We start from the raw sequence: 18,662 nt of genomic DNA on the forward strand, positions 1-18,662 counted from the left end.
CCTCCCACATTCCAAAAACATGCTAGGTTAATTGGCGACTCCAAATTGTCCATAGGTATGAATGTGAGTGTGAATGGTTGTTTGTCTATATATGCCCTGTCCCCTGCCTGCAGGCCTCACAGCTAGGAGACCCCAGTTCAATTCCATCCTCGACCATCTCTGTGTGGAGTTTGCATGTTCTCTCTGTGCATGCGTGAATTTTCTCATGATTTTCTCATGGTAAATGCTATGATAAATTTCTCATGATGCGTGAATCTCATGATAAAAAAAATCTCGAAGACGCTATCCGAACAGAATTTTATTTTCCAAATTCCAATCAGGGTTTTATGCTGCTAATCGATCCCGGTATCCACAACTCACTCACGTATTGCACAATGGGGATATTAAGGTTCTCATTGGGAGTGACCAGGATAGATAGGAATGACGTAACACGCAACTCAAGACGTTTTTCAATTAAAAAAAATGGAGGCGAGTAATCGGCACTGGACTGCTGCGGAAAGTTTGTTTTTGATTCAAACTAAATTTCAAGAATGAACGAAAAACTGGCAATACGGAGTTATTCCAACAAATGAAAGAAAAACTGGAGGAAGTCGGTATCACGTGATGTTGGTGTTTACGTTTTTACTGGGCATGCCCCATTGACTATTCTGGTTGATTATAGCGCCGCATGTAGACACACGATTGGAATATTCCTTTCCATGTATACCATTGCTTTCGGAAAAGTCATTCGGAAAGATTCCATTCGGAAAGAGAAAAACTCATGTAAACGTGGCTACTGTGAATGCAAGAAGAGGAAACAAGGACATGGAGAAGAAGACGTTGAAAAAGAACGGAAGAGATGGGGAAACCCATGCAGAGAAAGACAGGCTGACACAGAGTGTTTGACAGCGACGGAAATTTAGTCTAATGCGGAGCGACAAGAGAAGGAGTCAACCTTGATGGACACAGGGTGCGAGACAGACCGATGGAGACGTTGAAACTTCAGGGATCCCCCCCCCCCCTTCTGAATTAATGATCTTCAGAAGATTCCCTTTGGAACTGTATATGAAAAGAAAGTCAGTCGGATGAATAATGAATACATAAATAAATAAACAAACAAGTGTGTAAATAAATGAATAAACAATTCTGTGTGACGGATCCCGATCGATACGCGGAACATTTTATTTACACGTGTGCGTCTTAGAGAAGGGATTTTTTTTATTTCTTTGTGATTGGCTTACGGCTGTCACATGTGTAAATGTAGGCGCCGGCGAGAGTGTGTTTGACGTGGTTAACGTTTTGACGAAGTTAAATGTGAGTCTTTGTGTTGCGTTTGTGTGACTGGGAGTTCTTAGTGAGAGTTTGTATTTACTTGCATTTGGCTTTGTGATGCATTTATCCATTTTTATTAGTGTAGGTCTGTGTGTGTGTGTGTGTGTGTGTGTGGTGGTCTCTCTAGTGAGTCTCCTTAACATCAAACAGCTGGAAGTAATAAAATATTTAGGAAGCACTGGGAGTCTGTGAATATTAATACTGCCTTTTCCTTCTGTCTTTCCAATCCCCCCCCACTTTTTTCTCCCTCATTTTTTTCCCCTTCCTCTTTTTCCTCTGACTCACCCGACGTCGCTACATGTGTCCGCTTGTCCCCCCCCCCAACCCCCCATGATTTGAGTCCCAATGACCTTGTTGATGGGGGACATCACGGTTGTTTAATTGGGAGCTGGCTCAGAGGATAGGAGTTGACCTCTGCTCTTCTGTCATGCTGTTAGCGTTGGCTTCCCACCACGTGGGGGGGTGAAGCCGTGTCCCGCAGGAAGCCCGACCAGCAGAGTTGAGCTATACACTTTTCCTCCTCGCCATGTCAAACATGGAAGCGGACCACATGGCACAAACACTCAACACCAACGCTTGCACAAGAAGAGCCAAAGGACCTTTTGGTCCTTGGTTGCTGGGATGTTGCTTGTGAGGATAGCCTTAGCATGTCCTGGTAATGCTGGTAATGCTAAATGGATATCAACACTGCGATGCATTCAGTCAGCACGGACAACAGTGGTTCTCAAACCTTTTACACAATAGTATTTTTTGGGCGCTTTCCTTCAGCACTGCTAAAAGAAATAATCACTAAGAGTCACAATTTAGCACTTTTTCGCTAACTTATATAGCATTCATTCATTTCCTAGGGTTGCGGGGGTGCTGGAGCCTATCTCAGCTGTTTTCGGGCGAGACGCGGAGTACACCCTGGACTTGTCGCCAGCCAATCACAGGGCACATATAGACAAACAACCATTCACACTCACATTCATACCTATGGACAATTTGGAGTCGCCAGTTAACCTAGCATGTTTTTGGAATGTGGGGGGGGGGGGGAATTCAAGCATGCACAGAGAGAACATGCAAACTCCACACAGAGATGGTCGAGGGTGGAATTGAACTCGGGTCTTCTAGCTGTGAGGCCTGCGTGCTAACCACTTGCCCCCGGTGCAGCCCCATGTCCAATATTCATTCATTCGTTAATTTTCTACCGCTTATCCTCACAAGGTCGTGGGGGTGCTGGAGCCTATCCCAGCTGTTTTCGGGCGAGAGGCGGGGTACACCCTGGACTGGTCGCCATCCAATCACAGGGCACATATAGACAAACAACCATTCACACTCACATTCATACCTATGGACAATTTGGAGTCGCCAATTAACCTAGCATGTTTTTGGAATGTGGAGAAAGTGGAGTACCCGGAGAAAACCCACGCATGCACGGGGAGAACATGCAAACTCCACACAGAGATGGCCAAGGGTGGAATTGAACTCGGGTCTCCTAGCTGTGAGGCCTGCGTGCTAACCACTCATCCATTGTTTGTCTTGTTTTACACAAAAAGTGTTTACTATCAGTTTGAGGGAAGACCTGCTTCCTAAATTCTATATCGGTAATGACGATCGACTGATAATCGGCAAATATTCAGCAGTTTGATACATATTAGCATCAGCCTTTTCTAAATCTGACGGCCGAGATAAGAGATCAAAAGCGGAACTAATGAGAGACAAGTGAGGCCTGCGGTTCTTTTGATGTTGTTGTGGGGTCTTTTGTGACCTCTAGGGATGGGTGAAAGCTGCACTTTTAGGGTCATTTTGGTTGGCCGACCACTACTGTTGTTGCTGAGTTTATTTAGCTCTCTGCATTATGTCTAGTTTTTTTTTGTTTACTTCATTTTGTCCTTCAGGTCCTACTTACGTGATTTCTTGATAGATTGATTGTGTGACATTAATCAGGTTTGGGTGTGGCAAGAGAAGTTGAACTCAGGTATGATAAACCACAGTTATGTTTTAATGGGGGACAATCGCTTTTTTACAACTTTCATTAAAAAATGGATTTTACATGGCATTCGTGCAAAAGCCAACACAAGCCAATCAACTACATTTAAAAAAAATTAAACCTGGTTTGGCTGCACGATGATCGAGTGGTTAGCACGCACGCTACACAGCTAGGAGACCCGGGTTTGATTCCAGTTTGCATGATCTCCCCATACATGCGTGGGTTTTCTTCGGGTACTTCGATTTCCTCCCACATTCCAAAAACATGCTAGGTTAATTGGTGACTCCAAATTGTCCATAGGTATGAATGTGAGTGTGAATGGTTGTTTGTCTATATGTGCCCTGTGATTGGCTGGCGACCAGTCCAGGGTGTACCCCGCCTGTCGCCCGAAGACAGTTGGGATAGTCTAGAGGAAAAGTGGTAGAAAATGAATGAATGAATGAATAAACCTGGTTCAAATTTACAGTGATGGTCCAGCTGTGGTGATATAGAGCCCAGTAAGAGACCAGTTTTATGTAATTCATGTGACAAATGAAAGGTCATGATCAAATACTAAATATGTTAGATGCCGCTTCACTGACATGGCATCAGCACAATGTGGACTGATTTAGACTCAGTTTCATCAAATGGACGACATTCTGGTACTCTCTACATATGATATCAACTATCAGATTGTAAATTCAGAAGAAGATGAAGATTTTATGATTCCTTTTGAGGAGAAATACAGTTTTTACACTTTGTCCTAACCAAGTCCAGAACTTGAAGCCACACACTAGTCTCCAAGCCAAGTGATCCTTTTTGAAGTGACAGTGAACAAAGGAAATATGTACAGGATTGTTTTCAGTCTTGTTTGGGAAGAACCAGACAATGGTCTCAAGTGGTCAATGTGTACGTCTGGTAAACCAGGCGGGCCATTTGTGGACCACATTTTTTTATGGGTCTGTGAACGGCACAGAAAAAGTAAGTCGGAAAAAAATGAAAGTTAAAAAAGAGTTGTTATTAAAAAACGAATGAGTCTGACGGATCACTTACACACATACACAGTACACATATAGCTCAATAATAATACATGTAGCAACTTCTTTGAGACTTAAAATAATGTACAGATTTAAGTCACGCATATAGGAGACCATGGTTCAATTCCACATTCCTACCACATTCCAAAAACATGCTAGGTTAATTGGCGACTCCAAATTGTCCATAGGTATGAATGTGAGTGTGAATGGTTGTTTGTCTATATGTGCCCTGTGATTGGCTGGTGACCAGTCCAGGGTGTACCCCACCTCTCGCCCAAAGACAGCTGGGATAGGCTCTAGCGGTAGAAAGTGAATGAATGAATGAATATTGCAGTTTAACCTCCAAATACGGGAACCTTTAGTTGCTTTCTTTATGGATTCAATTCATAGGTGGGTACAGTGTCACCACAAGAAATTCTTTGTTTGAGGCTTTGTTTCTACAATAATTTGAATCTCCACCGGATACCATTCTCTTCATAAATACACTCCTACAGTTGGTGTTTTTAATGATGATGGTGAAGAGCTGTTCAATAGGAATGAGATCTACTGACTGTGACCAGACCCGAAGCATGTGATTTACATTATTCCCTTTCTGCTGTGAATGGAAGCATCTGCAGTTGTATTTCTGTGCTCATTAGGGCAATTTTTTACTTTTCCTTTGTTGGCCATCTGTACGTCTTCTTGAAAGGTGTCTTAAAATTGTCTGTAAAGGATATGTTTTTTACATATACTGTATATGCACAGCATTATTCCACATGTTTGCAAGCAGGGCTGCCAAAACAGTAGGTGCACCTCCGATGTTGGGGTACTTATCCAAAAAGTTATTTTATTATACATTACTAATGACTTACTAAAAAAGTACTCACTGGTAAAAGTAATTAGTTCCAGTGGGTGTAACAGTACATCTTTTTTGTGTATTTATTTTGAGGATTTTATTAATTAGCAGATTGCTGTGTTTTTAAACACATTAAACACAAACGCGGAGCAGTTTTATTAGGTGACCATATGTCCTGTTTTGCCAGGCCACATCTATTACTGGACTTCCTGTGTTTTTTTTTTTGTTTTTTTTTTTTAAATGATGAAAATGTCTGGTCGCACGATGGATTAGTGGTTTGTGTTAAGCATCTCTGTATGGAGTTTGCATGTCCTCCCCATGAGTGTGTGGGTTTTCTCTGGGTTTCCCAGCTTCCTCCCACATTCCAAAAATATGCATGTTGGATTAATTGGAAATTGTCCATCGGAATGAATGTGAGCGTGATTATGCGATTAATCACATGTGATATGTGATTATTTAACCATATGGTTAAATAATCTAAAATACAAATATAAGGCATTAAGAAGATGCATTGAAATTGTTGTATAAAGTATTCTACACCGGTTACTCTGTGTCAGTAATGTTACTGTAACGTTTGGTGAGACGCCAGATTTGATCACCAGAACAACAGGTTTTTATTGCAGGTTTGAATTATCTCACAACAGGCACAATAATAGTAAGGATATTAAAATCATTTTAATAAAATAATAATAATAATATAATCATGATAATAACACGAGCTACTATTGCTTGCCGTACACCATGCCAAACTAAATCTTAATTTTGAACCCCGGAGGTCACTTCCTGTCCTCCGCATAGCTGGAACACACTTATTGCAACATGTATGAGCATGACTGTTATTTATGGATTAAATGTCTTATTTTATCAGATTATGTCTACTATATTAGGTAATACAAGTGTAAAGGTGATAGACGAAAGGGGTGTTATGTCATGTCTACGGAGCTCTAATAATGTTAAAACCCATATTTAGAAGGTGGTAAGCATGTTTTAATGCTGTAACTATGAAAATATTTAATTAATAAACAAGAAATTTCACGGAAGTGAACTAATACTAAACGATAAACGAGGGATTATTGTCGCTCCATTATCAACAGTAATATGTTGATAATACAAGTGTAAAGGTGATTGACTATAGGGGTGTTATTTCATGTCTACAGAGCTCTAATAATGTTAAAACCCATATTTAGAAGGTGGTAAGCATGTTTTAATGCCGTAACTATGAACATATTTAATTAATAAACAAGGAATTTCACGGAAGTGAACTAATAATAAACGATAAACAAGGAATTACTGTCCCTCCATTATCAACAGTAATATGTTGATGTAATCTAATTACCGTAACATCCAACATTGTCTGTTCCGTATCGATTGTTCCGTCTTAAAAAAATCGAATTACGACTGTTACACCCGAACAAAACAATGAAACATAACCTGCCCAATTAGCTTGAAAAGCTCATGCCAATTGAGTTGGATGTTACAATTTGTTCATATTAAAGATGGATTGCTATTACTCCACTAGACTCGTTTCTCTGCCAAGGAGACAAAGACACAGAAAGTGACACAAAACACACACACACACACACACACACACAGCTGTTGAAGGAGAGTAAAGACAGAGATGGAGGAGAAAGGCGTCAGTGTGGAGAGGATTTATGAGCGGGGCCTGTCTGTTGGCGATGGGCCTGGGCCCTTTGTGGTCCACTCCTCTGTAATATTCACCACTCCTCAGGCTCCCATGTGTCTGCCTGCGGCCGCTATGCACGCACACATGCACACATGTGCGCGCAAACACACACACATACACACATACACACATTGCAGACTCCAGAAGAATCCAGTCACTGTGCAATTACCCTTGTGCTGTCATTGGGCAGTTAACATCTGCTTCCTCTTTTGTCTCGTCTCATCTCTCAACTTTTTTGTGTTTTCATCCCGGCAGACTCAGGCTCCTCCCACAATTCCCGCCCGACGATCCACCTGACCCCTGCGTGCAGACACGGAAACAAGCCCACAAAAACCGCAGGTCAGTGTGTTTGACTGAACAGGAAATCCACTTAAATGTCACAAATGGGGAACTGTCTTCAGACATAATGACATCCGATTGGCTGTTGGTTTGAATGTCAAAATACTGGTCTCGCCAGAAGAAATGCACTTTTTAAATCATGTGTGTGGGTTTAGTTTAATAAGAGTTTGGAAACCGTAAAGTCAAAATTATCACAAAAAAAAGAGGCTCTAAAGTCTTCACTTTGATTCACTGTGAGATGGAAAATCACAGTCAATTCTTCTATTGATCCAAATATAAGACAACACCATCTTTTCCATAATTTTTTTTTGAAAAATAAGTTCAATATCAGTGCAATATGAATATTCATCACTATTTTTATTTTTATTTTTATTTTTATTTTTATTTTTATTTTTATTTTTATTTTTATTTTTATTTTTATTTTTATTTTTATTTTTATTTTTATTTTTATTTTTATTTTTATTTTTATTTTTATTTTTATTTTTATTTTTATTTTTATTTTTATTTTTATTTTTATTTATTTTCTACCGCTATTTCCTCACGAGGGTCGCGGGGGGTGCTGGAGCCTATCCCAGCTGTCTTCGGGCGAGAGGCGGGGTACACCCTGGACTTGTCGCCAGCCAATCACAGGGCACATATAGACAAACAACCATTCACACTCACATTCATACCTATGGACAATTTGGAGTCACCAATTAACCTAGCATGTTTTTGGAATGTGGGAGGAAACCGGAGTACCCGGAGAAAACCCATGCATGCACGGGGAGAACATGCAAACCCCACACAGACATGGCCGAGGGTGGAATTGAACTCTGGTCTCCTAGTTGTGAGGTCTGCGTGTTAACCACTTGACCGCGGTGCCGCCCTATTATGATTATTATGATTATTATGATTATTATGATTATTATGATTATTATGATTATTATAATTATTATAATTATTATAATTATTATAATTATTATAATTATTATAATTATTATAATTATGATTATGATTATGGTTATGTTATGGTTATGGTTATGGTTATGGTTATGGTTATGGTTATGGTTATGGTTATGGTTATGGTTATGATTATTAACCTTCAAGGCCTCTAACATGTAATGTCCCTCTGATGTACTCATTCCTGATCCTATCCATCCCGGTCACTCCCAATGAGAACCTCAGCATCCTCCAGTAATGTTACACTGATGAGACATGATGTTAATTTGTATTCCTTATGTTTGATTGCGTTTTGGTCAGCTGACCTTCAACCTCATCACACAGCAACAAAAACACGGCGAAGATCCACGCTCAAGTTTATCTCAACTAAAACGAGTGAAGCGCATCGCAGAAAAAAGAGCCATCAAATAAACATTCAGCGGGTGGGATCAAGCGCGCCGCTGACACGCGTTTCCAGGCTTGCTCGCTAATAAGCTGCTTAGGTGCATCAAACGGCGTGCCGAGCTACCTGCAAATATCGCTTTCCCGTTAGATGTAGGTTTGATCTCGAGGAGGTGACATAGCGCCTGCTCGTGACTTCTAGCCGAAGCGGCATTCATTTCCCCCCGCCCCTCCTTTTTTTTTTTAAACCCGCTGCACGGTGTAACACCGTCAGTCTGCCAGCTGCTGTCAATCAAATGAGACATTAAAATGCAACTGCAGCCAGCTGAGACGGAGGCCTCATTTATTTTAAACTATGCCGCCATTATTTCAGGCGGCACAGTGGGATAAATTAAATCTGGTATGAACTTTGGAGAGAAAAAAAAATATTGAAAAAAAAATACAAATATATGGTATATCATTTGAGATGTGTTTGTTTCCCGAGTGTTAGTGTCAGATGCAATGAGTAATGTCATTCAACAACTTGAACACACTTGTACATACCTGTAATTAAAGGTTCAATTTTTTTTTTACAATTTATTGGAAGTGTGTTGTCCGAAACTTGGCCGTGATGCTAGAATTTCGACTGTCTAGTCGTGCTCATATTGAGGCTGACCTTGAAACTGAAACCAGTGAAAAGCAACAAAACTCGGAGCATACGATCATACAAGAGTCAAATTGCATGTTGAGTACTATAAATGTGTACATGTTGGTAGGTCTGCATTGAAATTAAAGCCTATCGCACCCCCCCTCCCGACAGTCCCCCAAGGGGACCCACCCTATTATTTGAGAAGTCCTGTTTTGTGAGTCTGTAGCTTTAATGCTAATGAGCTGTGTTTGTCCATGCCTGCCAATGTTTAATCCATGTCACACATACATGCTAGGTAAAGGGCTGCACGGTGGTCGAGTGGTTAGCACGCAGACCTCACAGCTAGGAGACCAGTGTTCAATTCCACCCTCGGCCATCTCTGTGTGGAGTTTGCATGTTCTCCCCGTGCATGCGTGGGTTTTCTCCGGGTACTCCGGTTTCCTCCCACATTCCAAAAACATGCTAGGTTAATTAGCGACTCCAAATTGTCCATAGAGAGATCGGGAAGACCTAGGTTCAATTCCTCGCTTGGGCATCTCTGTGTGGAGTTTGCATGTTTTCACCGTGCATGTGTGGGTTTTCTCCTCCCACAAAAACATGCTAGGGTAATTGGCGACTCTAAATTGTCCACAGGTATGAATGTGAGTGTGAATGGTTGTTTGTCTACATGTGCCCTGTGATTGGCTGGCCACCAGTCCAGGATGTACCCCGTCTCTTGCCTGAAGACAGCTGGGATAGGCTCCAGCACCCCTGCGACCCTTGTGAGGATAAGCGGAAGAAAATGAATGAATGAATCGTGGCTTGCATTGGTGTAGAACTACACTACAACCCATTGAGAGCTCTTGTGGCTTCTTGTGAGGCTAAATAAGATATATAATATGGCAAACAGAAAAATTATATAGTAAAGTTCCTATGTCTTGTCATGTTGTGGCTGGTGATGGGGTTTTTCTTCATATGAATGTGTCATGACACCAACCACGGCGGTAGGATTCCCTGGTTGGGTAGACGAGAATGGTTTTGGGTTTGAGTAATGGTGTAGCTTGGTCAACATGGTTCCGCTCATAACAGGAACCGGGAAGGAACAGTCTTAGCCGTATGATTAGAAGTGTTGCAGTGAAGGCTTGTTTTATTTCCATGTGACCCCCAAAGTGGAGCACAGTTCCTTCTGAGACGGTGGATGACTTTAAGGTAATGTAGGGGTCTAAACCAGGGGCTGCTGGAAATCGTGTCTCAGTGAGGCTGGGCTATATAAAGCTATAACCATCACACAGCAACTTAACATATAACATGTACACAGGGCAACTTATACTACTAGTGGAGGATAATAAACCACAACTGTGTTAATTCTGAACACATTACGATAGCAACTTTTTACAAAACAAGTGCCGCAAGGTATGCTGGGAAGCCGGAATCTCTCCCAATCTCTGATGTAAATGAAATAACAGAAATTGTACACTCGATCCAAACCTTTTCCAGTGAGGGCCACTTTGATATTTAGCAAAGCAACACATGTATATATGCTTCCTCCACCATGCTGTTGCCCCCCCCCAAAACAAAAATATTTAAATTTTCTTCTTATCTTATTTTTTTCTTATTATCTTTGTAGATTTTATTGTCATAACATAACTTAATAACTTAATATGTAGACTTTTGAAACAAACCAAACAAAACATTTTTCGAAACCTATTTTTTCAGTTATTACAACTTAATTTTGTTGCGTTTCTCATAATATTATGGTTAAAAAATTATATATATATTTCAATTCTATGCCATTATTTTCCTCATAATATTTAAGAGTTTATTATCTTATTCTTGAAGTTTTTCTCTTCATATTTTGACTTTGTTCTTGAAAAACTGCAGTTTTTTTTCATTTCGGCTGTTTTTTTTCCAACTACGTATTTAAATTTTCGTCATTAAAACTTTTTCCACAACCTAATTTTACAAAACTGACAATTTTATTTTAGTTTTTATGACTGTAAAATATATTTATTTCAAATTTATGCTACTCAAATGAAAAAATGACAACTGATTTATTTGATGTATTATATATTTTATTATAATTTATTTTTATTATATATTTGATGAAGATTTTTTTTATTCGTTTATAGTTTTAGAACGGGACTGCACGGCGGTGAGTGGCTAGCGTGCAGACCTCACAGCTAGGAGACCATGGTTTAATTCCACCCTCGGCCATCTCTGTGTGGAGTTTCCATATTCTCCCCGTGCATGCGTGGGTTTTCTCCGGGTACTCCGGTTTCCTCCCACATTCCAAAAACATGCTAGGTTAATTGGCAACTCCAAATTGTCCAAATTGTCCAAATTGAGTGTGAATGGTTGTTTGTCTATATGTGCCCTGTGATTGGCTGGCGACCAGTCCAGGGTGTACCCCGCCTCTCGCCTGAAGACAGCTGGGATAGGCTCCAGCACCCTCCGACCCTCGTGAGGACAAGCGGTAGAAAATGAATGAATGAGTTTTGGAATGTTCTGTGGCGCAATAAAAAAATGGACAGGGGCTGTAAGGGCCCCCAGGCTGCACTTTGGACACTGATGCTATTGATGCTCAATGAACTGAACTTAAAAGGAGGTTTTTGAGGTTCATCTCTTATACTGTATAGACTGTATATACTGTATATACTGTATAATATAGTCGCCATCTGGCCATAATGGTAACATATAACAAAGTGGACTTCTGATGTGATGAATGAGATAGTTGGCACTGTTTTAACAATAATGAACAGCGGGAAAGACAAAGAAAGAATAAAGCGGGGGCGATAAAGAATCGAGAAGGTGAGCGTACAAAGATGAGGGACAGAGGAGTGTGAGGGACACATGAGAGAGTCCAAATGGAAAGGAGCACTGGCGGGGCGAGCTTATGAAATTGAGCGCGTCCACATATTCAAAGCCGGCGCGTGAGGGATTTGACAATAAGAAAGACTGAGGAAATATATATATAATAGAATGAAAAAAAAAAACATCAGTGGCACCAAAACAACAAAAGCAAGAAAAAAAAAGGCAGAGGGACAGATGAAAAAAGGAAGCATGCAGGAGGATGAGGAAGACTTTGGAGAGAAGCCATAAAAAGTGTGTTTTTGTGCCTCTACAGTATGTCAAACACGTCTAGGGGACACTGAAAACCCTTCAATAGGTCCTTGTCATGCTTTATTTCAATTTTGACCTTTTCGGAGAGTTTTAGGAAAATTGGATCTGATATGGAACCTCAAACACATTCTGTTGTACAAGACAGTCCCACGTTAAGTTGGTTAAGTCACTTTCCTCATTGGTCATGGTCATGGTTTTATTTGTTTAGGACAAGCTCAAAACATCTTGTACCATTCAATATGTTCAATTCGTCAAGGAAGAAGCAGACTTTTTATTTATTTATCAGCTATTTTTGACAGTTTACATGTTAGCATTTATTATTTATTCATTCATTCATTTTCTACCGCTCATCCTCACAAGGGTCACGGGGGGTGCTGGAGCCTATCCCAGCTGTCTTTGTGCGAGAGGCTGAGTACACCCTGGACTGGTCGCCAGCCAATCACAGGGCACATATAGACAAACAACCATTCACACTAACATTCATACTTATGGACAATTTGGAGTCGCCAATTATCCGAGCATGTTTTTGGAATGTGGGAGGAAACCGGAGTACCCGGAGAAAACCCACGCATGCACGCGAAGAACATGCAAACTCCACACAGAGATGGCCGAGGGTGGAATTGAACTCGGGTCTCCGAGCTGTGAGGCCTGTGCAGTAACCACTCGCTGTGCAGCCCATTGTTATTATTCATTCATTCATTTTCTGCCGCTTATCCTCACGAGGGTCGCAGTGGGTGCTGGAGCCTATCCCAGCTGTCTTGGGGCGAGAGGCGGGGTACACCCTGGACTGGTCGCCAGCCAATCACAGGGCACATCTAGACAAACAACCATTCACACTCACATTCTTACCTGTGGACAATTTGGAGTCGCCCCTGGGCATGCCCACTCCGCTCTGATTGGTCACACACCCAAACTGTGAACCATAAAAGGAAGTCAACCTCTCTGTGACATCACAAAGAGTCAGTTCCAAATGCACAAACCTCATTATCTGAAACTTTGGTATCATTTAACACAAGAATGCAACATTCTAACTACATTTACAGGTCAGAAAAGTGGAAAAAGCCTACTGTGAAAGGTTTTCTTAATATTGACTGTGGTTGACTTATTTTTACACTTGTTTGACCATTTAAAACTGAATTAAAGTCATTTCCTAATGGAAAAATCTTTCAGAAATCAGAAATATTGTGTTTGACAAATTCAACAATCAATTGCATTGCAATGCATTTGGTATTTTTTATCAAAAATCCGAAGACTCGGGCAGAGTTAACTGAGTCAGAGCACAACATGTATCCGGAAAGCCCCTGCTGAGCATCACTGCTCGGATTGCTCAGAAGTGGCCTCCTTGTGGTCCCTGCCACTTCTTCCAAACAGCATCAGGAAGGAGCGCCGCTCTGTCCGCCAGCCGTGCTGTCGCCATAGGGACCCAATTCAAAGAACCCCGGGCCAAAGCATGTGAAGTATGTGCAGGGATGGAATGGGAAGCAAAGAGCAAGAAGAATGTGGATCCATCATATCCTGCCATGACCTCCGCAGTTTCTTTTCACATTCCATCTTTTGTTTTTTTTTTTTTTGGTCTCACTTTCTGATGACTTTTCATTTGCATAAGTGAGACGAGCATCCCGAATTCTCTCTCCCGCTGCGCTTTCTCCCTTTTTTCTTAACAAGAGACGAGAGTTCAAAGTGTAGCCCTAACGGCTTACATGTGTTTCCATTAAGAAGCTGGCACGCATTCCCCATTTTAATGGGCTTTCTCTGCTCTTAGTTCACACGGCACTGGGAATTTGGAGGTAAAAGGCTTTTAATTGCCCCTGCTATGGCAAGAATGCGGTTGGTCAGATGGCAGGAATGTGGCACGGTGCATATTTGTTGGGTTGTGAAACACATATGCGGGCACAGATGCTCAAATGCTTAGGTAACAGGTCAGGTTAAGGAAGCTTAGTGCGGGCGAGCGGTGTAAGTAGCACCTGCTGCGTTTAATGTGATGAAGCTCATTGCCTCTTTAGTAACTGGCCTGTATTTAGTCAGAGAACCTCAACATTCAGGGAAAAGGAAGGGACTTTATTTAGAAGGTTTGATTCTGGCTCTGTTTAATTCTTATTTTAAACAACAACTGATGTCATTCATATCTGTGGAAGATCCTTAGTGGTGGATTTAGTTGTGAACTACCTTAAATTCATCGATGGAATGAAGGAGTAGTTGTTTTCCAAAGTTTTTATTTAACTTTAGTTTGTGCACACCTGTGGAAATATGGGGTAATAGCTATAAAAGCAATCTTCACTCGTTAAATGTACTGCAAAAAAAGGTCAGTAAGGATAATTCATAATGCCGCCTACAGAGAACATACTAACTCCTTATTTCATTAATTCATTCATTTTCTACCGCTTATCCTCGCAAGGGTCGCGGGGGGGCTGGAGCCTATCCCAGCTGTCAGCGGGCGAAAGGCGGAGTACACCCTGGACTGGTCGCCAGCCAATCACAGGGCACATATAGACAAACAACCATTCACACTCACATTCATACCTATGGACAATTTGGAGTCGCCAATTAACCTAGCATGTTTTTGGAATGTGGGAGGAAACCGGAGTACCCGGAGAAAACCCACGCATGCACGGGGAGAACATGCAAACTCCACACAGAGATGGCCGAGGGTGGAATTGAACTCAGGTATCCTAGCTGTGAGGTCTGCGCACTAACCACTCGATCGCCGTGCAGCCCAAAATGTATACATTCATTCATTCATTTTCTACCGCTTTTTCCTTACAAGGGTCGCGGGGGTGCTGGAGCCTATCCCAGCTGTCTTCGGGCAAGAGGCGGGGTACACCCTGGACTGGTCGCCAGCCAATCACAGGGCACATATAGACAAACAACCATTCACACTCACATTCATACCTATGGACAATTTGGAGTCGCCAATTAACCTAGCATGTTTTTGGAATGTGGGAGGAAACCGGAGTACCCGGAGAAAACCCACGCATGCACGGGGAGAACATGCAAACTCCACACAGAGATGGCCAAGGGTGGAATTAAACTCGGGTGTCCTAGCTGTGAGGTCTGTGCGCTAACCACTTGTCCGCCGTGCAGCTCAATTGCCTCATGATAACAAAAAATACACCTAATTTATTTAATTTATTTTTGTAAAATTACCACAATTATCACAGCTTATTTTTTTATTGTAATATTTTCACAGAAATAATACATTTTTACTCTCATTCAGTGGAATTTTTTTGCTTTATTGTCACTTTATCTGAGTCTCATGTACCTAATACTCCTTAATTTGCTACACCAGGAAGGCCTTCGATCTTCTGTTTCCCTTTTTGGAATACTTTGCTGTCCCAAACCACACCATGTGGTTATAAAAAAAACACACATACACACACGCTGGGCGCAAAATGATCCCAGGCATGTAAAATTAGAATTTGGGAGGGGAAAAAAAAAAGTGATGTGAACTAATGATGGGTTGGTAGAAAGAGAGTTGGAGGTGATGCAATTGTCACCTTTTGTAGGCGTCGCCTTAGTGGTTAGGGTGCTGCCGGCTGGGCCTCCTTGTGGTGGGTGCCCTGTATGGAAGTATGCAGGGTGGAGGAACGTGCCTGATGAAGATTAACAGATGAGAATGAAGGCGCCCACATTCCAAGTCACCCTATTATGATTATTATGTTATGTTATATTAATTATATATTATATTATATTATTATATATATTATATTATATTATATTATATTAAGTGTGAATGCAAGCGGCCCCGTATCCAGATACTGGATGGAGGCACATATCTTTCCCTTCGACCTCTGCTCTGAGGCAAGGCAGCGCCAGCACACAGCCTGCCGCCGGGACTGAGCGCCAGTGTGTGCCCAGCTGCATGCCAACTGCGCCCGCGGGCTGCCCAGGCTACCCCCACCCCCCCTTCCTCCATGCACCCCAGGGAGCAAACGGCCTCTACGGCTTGCTCCCTCCATGTTCTCCACTTGTCCTCCCTCTCAGCCTCCCAATTTTGTTCTCGCGCTTCCTCACCCGTCCTCCGTCCATCTCTCTATCTCACTCTGGCTGCAAGTCCTGGAGAGTGACTGACAGGCTGTGAATTGCTCTGAGGCTATACCCAGATAAAAGGCGAGGCACACACACACACACACACACACACACACACAGACACACACTTCACCGAGAATCACATCCACTGTCACAGACACAAATTCTGCCATTCTCATATTGGCTGGCTGCAATACACACTTCAGCCAATGTGGAGTGACAATCTCTTTGTCCACTGCTCCCTCCACCCTGGACGTCTGTCTCTTTGGTCACTGGCTGTAATGTTACCCAGCATCCATCTGTGTGTACGTGTGTGTGTGTGTGTGTGTGTGAGAGGGGGAGCTATTGCGTCGCAGTGTGTGGTGTCAGGTCTGGCTGCGTGAGCTGACACTGATTATAGTCTTCACAGCTCACACCCATCACAGGCAACCATACCGCCAAAAGCCAAAGCCCGTTATTTACAACCAAAAAAAAAAAAAAAGTCGCTACGCTGCACCCGTTTTTTTTGCGATTGCTTTTTATGCCTTCAGCAGTTTCACTATTTTGCCTTCACAGGCCACACTGCCCAGTTTCTTGACATAAAAAAGGTCCAGCCCAAATGGTATGTTTGGATTATAGCAGAGCCTCTAAGGGGTTTCCAAACTTTGGCACAGGGGTCTTTTGCAGTCTTTTTTTTTTTTTATCTGCGGCATATTCGAAACCAGTAGCTTCCAACCTCTCTCACTTAAAGGAACTCTCTTAGTGTATTTATTTTAAGTTAATTAGTTAATTCAAACATACAATAATAGCACAACATGAAAACGACCACACTGTTTGAGAAAAGGGCCACTTTGTAAATAAAATACAGTTAATTGTCGACCGTGATGGTACTGGTTTATTTGTTTTGGCTATGCTGAACAATACATTAAAACACATTACATTACATACATTGTGCTATTAGTTTACTGACAAATACACCACATGGTGGCGCTGTTATTAAAAGTTTGACCCCATAAGTCAGATTGATTTGAATCTCATGCTCATTGTAACTTTAGGGTGTTTGTTAGTAGCAGAGATACGGATGCTGATGCTTCATATTGGGAGTGACCAGGATGGATAGGATCAGGAATGAGTACATCAGAGGGACTCCAAATTGTCCATAGGTATGAATGTGAGTGTGAATGGTTGTTTGTCTATATGTGACCTGTGGTTGGCTGGCCACCAGTCTAGGGTGGACCCCGCCTCTTGCCTGAAGACAGCTGGGATAGGCTCGAGCACCCTCCGCGACCCTTGTGAGGATAAGCGGTAGAAAATGAATGAATGGATGAAGATTGAGAGAAGTTGAGATTAATTTTGTTTATATGTGATATTATTATTATTATTATTATTATTATTATTATTATTATTATTATTATTATTATTATTATTATTATTATTATTATTATTATTATTATTATTATTATTATTATTATTATTATTATTATATTATTATATTATTATATTATTATTATTATTATTATTATTATTATTATTATATTATCTTTTTATATTGGAATGATCTTTAGAATGCAAATATGATACTTATAACATAGTCTGTAAGTTCATATTATTTCTTATGGCAACATTTGAACCCAGAAAAGGATTATTGCTGAAATTGTAAACTTTTTAAAACTTTAATTAACCAGGCGATGTATGTGTATTATTATAATACTGATTTTCTGGGAATTTAGATGGGGATGTAAGTCATCACTGGAAGATAAAAAAAAAATAGAGAAAACTTTATTTAGATGTTGTGCAGCAATGTTTTCTTCAGAGCTGGTGCATTAACTTAATGGCTTTCTGTGGAGACACATGCTCCTCTGTGCCCATTGTGCCAAATGATAGGCCGTACTGTAGAGTGTATAATTAATCTAACAAGCCTTCTTGTGTCTTCTCCCCCTCCATGAATGCGACGACAAGACCAAGTAAAGCGTCGAGAGTAACAAACAGTGACATCTGATGCCCACTCTCGCATTTAAAGCTACGCATGCTCTCGCTTTTCAGTGTCATCGGCTGTTTTACGCCCCATATAAAAAGCAATGCATGGCCAGCCAAGCGCTTAATGGGCACATTTGAGTAACGCAGAAGCAGCCAGGGAGGGAGGGAGGGATGGATGGGAGGGGCGGAGCCTGCTGGAGGCATTGGGGGGGGCGAGGGTGGGGTGAGTTGTGCACCATGCAGGTGAGATCATGAGGATGGGAGACAGACTGAAGGTGATTAGCACAAAGAAGGGAAGGGCGGGGGCCTTTGACAGCAGGATACAACAGAGGTAGTCACCTCGTCATCTGCCGTCTCAGCGGTCGTCAGCTTCACATGCCGGACAACGTTCACGGCCTGCGTGACGGATGTGAAGTGGACCGGCATGTTCCCGCTGACTGGAGAGGCTCTTGCTGCAACATGACGCAACTCTCGTG

The 18,662-nt window shown here is 41.6% G+C and overlaps 1 protein-coding gene and 1 long non-coding RNA gene across 2 annotated transcripts in view; one reads left to right on the forward strand and one right to left on the reverse strand.

The window, feature by feature from the left end:
- LOC131105216 (forkhead box protein O6-like) overlaps positions 1–18,662 on the reverse strand; it is a 159,240-nt gene that overhangs the window by 29,472 nt on the left and 111,106 nt on the right. The window lies entirely within an intron of this gene.
- LOC144898526 (uncharacterized) overlaps positions 6,614–18,662 on the forward strand; it is a 52,199-nt gene continuing 40,150 nt past the window's right edge. The window contains exon 1 of the long non-coding RNA XR_013627410.1: positions 6,614–7,157. This is a non-coding gene — a long non-coding RNA (uncharacterized LOC144898526). The remainder of the gene's footprint in view (positions 7,158–18,662) is intronic.

This window comes from Doryrhamphus excisus, linkage group LG5 (genome assembly GCF_037039965.1).
Source record: "Doryrhamphus excisus strain RoL-2023G ecotype Guam linkage group LG5, RoL_Dexc_Guam_v1.1, whole genome shotgun sequence".
Taxonomy (NCBI): domain Eukaryota; kingdom Metazoa; phylum Chordata; class Actinopteri; order Syngnathiformes; family Syngnathidae; genus Doryrhamphus; species Doryrhamphus excisus.